Genomic DNA, 4484 nt, shown 5'->3' on the forward strand with positions numbered 1-4484 from the left:
GGGCCTTCCGGGTGTGTGAACCTGATTCCCGCGGGGCGAAGGACGTAGGCGGCGTAGGTCCCTGCGGGGTCCGCGCATGGGAGGGAGGGAGGGGTGGAGAGGAACTCGCTAGTTAAGGAATTCCGCGGCCTACTCAACGCCCCCTTCGCCCAGATACGCGGCTGGTAGATTTCCCCTGGGCGGACAGGTGTCAGCATGTACATTTCAGTGCCAACCCGCGTGTGGCTGACTGGTGATATCCAGGCCTTGTGAAATTCAAACGTGAAACTTGTGAAATCCAGAGTTTTAATTTATTAATGGCCGCGAGTGAACCATCAAGGTGCAGCCTTGAAGTGAAACGATTCGCTCGTTACAGGTAAACCTGAGGGAAGGTTAACTCCCTTAGGTGACCTGGAAGGTGTTTTGGAGAAACGTGGTCCCACTTGGTGCTCTGGCCCCCTCCACTGTGACTTTTTAAGAAATAAAGCGTGAACCACTGGTCGTCTAGAAGCACTTTGAGGGCAGGGACTGAGTCCACGCACGCCATGCGCGACAGCGCCCGGCTCAACAAAGACTTGTTGCACGACAAAAAAAGGAAGCCAGTGGGAAGATGGCGGGGAGGGAGGTGGGAGAAGAAAGGGGTGCTGTCAGAGGCGCACCCTGCAGGCCGGGCCCGGAGCCTTCCCGGGCGCACCTCCCCGCCCGTGGTCCTTGAGGCGGCCTTCCACACCTCCTGTGATGAAGGGAATTGCAATGCGGAGCAGTGACACACGGCTGTGACTCATGTTTTTCTCCGCTCCCCGTCTTCCTCCCCAGTCAGCCGAGGCCCCGGCCCAGCCCCCTCCTCAGGGGGCGAGCTGGCGGTGGAGGGGGGACGCCTGGAAAACCCTGATCCGGGAGTGGAGGCGGGGTGGGGAACCAGAGGGGCCGGGCCTCCTAGTTTCAGGAATGTTTCAGGAATGTTTCCGGTGGGGGTGGGGAGCCGAGGCGGGAGTGGGCCCAGCCCCCACCCGGGGCAGCACGTGCTCGGCCGGGTGGGGGCGGGGCAGCCCGGCGGGAAGGCGCTGGGGGCCAACTGAGTCGGTTCAAAGATGAAGGCGCGGGCCTGGGGCTGTCCTAGGCTTGGTGTGGGCGGGGAGCTGCCCTTCGCGCGCCCGCTCCCCGCCCAGAGCCCAGGTGAAACGTAGTTCCTGAGAAGTCCCCAGGCTGCCCCTGGAGGGAAGAGGAAGTCACCAAAGGGCGGCCTGAGGGTGGAGGGGAACGCGAGGGAGAGGCTGGGGGAGGGGCAACATGCCCCTTTGTCTGGAGCCGGGGGTGGGGGGTGGGGCGGGGTGGAAGACGCTCTGCTTCCTCCATCTTTGTGTTCTGTATGCCGAGCGCGCGCTTAGTAGGCCGCGAGTAGACTTGGCTGAATGGCATTGAGTTGCTAGCTCCAGAACCTTCGCAGCGTTGAGTGGAAGAACGATCCTTCAGCCCTTACCCTACCGTCGCAGGTCACAGGCCCCTGTCAGCAAGTTGGGCTCCCACTTGTGGGCCAAGGGATAGCCCTCGCAGAGCAGCATTTGCCTAGACACAGCCCTCCCCAAGCCCTCCTAGGCTTCTAGGCCAGGCCTTTGGAGCCCAGGGAGGTGTGGGGAGGAGTCTTACAGCCCCTCCATGGATGCCCATGGCCTTGTGTGGCCTGTGGGCTCCCCTGAGAGGCATGTGGGGAAGGGAAAGGGACTTACGTTTCCATTGGGCTCTGGGAGAACTTGGCCAACTTTTTGGCCCACTTCTCACCAGCCAACTTGGTCTGATTTTTTCCTACTCTTACTTTCCCCTTGTCCTGATTTTCTCAGATTTGGTTTTTTACCTTGTATTATGTGTATTTTTGTAAGCCACCTCAATCCCTCTGTGGAAGGAAGCAGGTATAAATAAATTTGTAGGCAAATATAGTAGCTTGTTCTCCAGTATTACCCACACCCTTGAAATCCAAATAACTACCCACTGACCCCCACTTCCATGCTTTCTGGATTGCAAACGCCTGAAATCACTTCCTTTCTTCTTTCAATAAGTATTTATTAAGCAGAAGGGTGAGTGGCAGGGATAAAAGAAAAACGAATAAGACAGCCCTTTAGCGAATTTCATGTCTAGCGGAATCAGAACCAGGAACACATCAGAGAAGGCTAAGTAACAATCTCTGAGATGCCATGAGGCAGAAAGCATTCATTCATTCATTTGCCAATTCAGTCAGTATTTCCTGAGGGCCTACTATGTACCAAGACCTGATCCAAGCTCTTGAGGTACAATCAGTGAGAAAGTAAAGTTCCCTGCACTTTTGAAACAGACTAGGGGGTCAGGTGCTTATAGAGAAATTTAGTAAGTGCTACAGGAGGAGAGAGGATGGGACGTAGGGGTAGTTAGAGAAGTCTCCTAGAGGAGATGGGCTTGAGCAGGCCCGAATGAGATTTAGATAGGTGGGGGATCATGGGGAGCAGGGAGGGAGAGGGAGCCATTTGAGGCCTGGGATATCAACCAAGTTGGTCAAGGCCTGAAGGGCCGCAGAGGAATTGGTCATATCAGACCAACTGTCACCTGAAGCATTTTCTTATTGTCAGAGTTGAATTACACAGTTTTTATAAGGACAACCCAGTGAATTTTGGTGACCCCAACAAACATATGCAGAAAATGGGGAGTTCAAGTCAACTTTTATTTTTCAGAACAGCTGAAAGTTAAGCTCACTTTTTTTTTTTTCTCGATATGTGTTAGTTCTTTCCCCGTCCTGCTAAATGGGGTAGCAGGAGCCTGATAAAGCTCCCAGTCATGGCTTGGAAATGCAGAAGTTGTGGGAGGTTGGGGGTGTCCTTTAGCATTCCCTGGGGATTCATGTCTCACACCTCTCCAGTGATGTATTTGCTTATCAGTTTACCTCTTGCTTCCCAGTCAACTGCAGCCCTTGGAAGAGTAGTGGTTAGTAGAGGTTTCCTGAAAGACTTGGGAATAAGGTGTGACAATTTTCTGTGTCCAGCCCAACATGGAAGGTAGATGGGAAGAGGCAGGGAGAAGAGGAATAGGAATTGCCTAATCTATTGTCCAAACAGTATATCTTTTAAAGTAAACCTTTTACTGATGAAAACTACATACAGAAAATGCACAAATACTGTGTTCAGTTCAGTGGATTTTCATAAAATGAACAACATCCTTGTGTCACTAGTACCCAAGTCAAGAAACATAACATTTCCAGCCCGCCTTATGTAACCACCATCCCAATTTCTGATAGCATCCTTTAGTTTCACCTGTTATATGCATTGAGTAGATGGAATCATGTACTTTCCTAAGTTAGTTTCTTTTGCTCAACATTACATCGCGATTCATCCATATTACACGTAGCTGCAGAATGATCATTCTCATTTCTGCATAGTTATGTGGTATGAATGTATTACAGTTTATATATACACTCTGTTGAAGGGCATTTGGATAGTTTCTGGTTTCGGGCTAATACAAATAATGCTGCTGTGAATGTTCTATAATATGTTTTGGTGGGTAGATGTGCAAATTTCTGTTGGGTATATGCCTAGGAGAGGATTCCTGGATCATAGAATATGTATGCCCAGTTATTACAGATGAGCAGGACACTTCAGAATAAAAGGGAGTACTACTAGTAGTTATGACCAGACAATGGGCACAAACCTGACCTGGCCCATTCCAACTGGGATTGACCCAGGGTCATATCAATCAAGATTGACCCAGGCAAACTGGACATAGGGTCACCCTGGCGCAGTGTTTGACCACTCTCCTGGAGAGTCAACCAGCTACTAGTACATTTGGTCATCTGGCAGGATCACGCCTCTAGGCCCTGCTGACCACAAGCTCTGCTGCCAGGAAGCCTGGCAGGCCTACAGTGGGAGGAGGGCCTCTTCTGCTTCCAACTTTCGAGGGAAAAACTCTCCAATAAATTGGAAGATCTAGGATGCAGGCACCTCTCTCTCCTCTGCCCTGAGCCAGCCACCCACACTGCATGACCCCAGGACACCATCAACTTTATTAGCCTTCTTCAGGGCTGGAACTCAGGAAAGCCCAGCTCCTCTCCAACCTAAGAAAAAAACGAGGAAAAGTGGGGAGTTTATGAGCACCTACTAAATATATAGGTTCTCTCAGATCCCTTAACACCCCTACCAGGTCAGCAGTGCTATTGCCCCCATTTTACAGATATTAAAACAGGCTCAGGTAGGTTAGCTTGCGATTCTGCTTCTTTTCCCTCCAATGTGTTTTCTCTTGGTCTGGGTGAGCTTGTTGCTTTTCTCACAGCCCAGCCAGATGGAGTCTTCCGGGCACCAAGATCGGCACTGGGGACCTGGCCTTGAACTAGGTAGCTACAATCCCTATTCTTAAGGGACTTACTCTGGGTGGGGTGGGGAGACAGACAAAGGGAGACAAGGGAGACAGCACAGAGTGTGAGCAGAGCATGCCGGGGGCAGTATAACAAGGCACCTGACAGGGGGATGGGCTTGGGGTTGTGATAGGGT

Source organism: Pteropus alecto, unplaced genomic scaffold (genome assembly GCF_000325575.1).
Source record: "Pteropus alecto unplaced genomic scaffold, ASM32557v1 scaffold202, whole genome shotgun sequence".
NCBI lineage: Eukaryota > Metazoa > Chordata > Mammalia > Chiroptera > Pteropodidae > Pteropus > Pteropus alecto.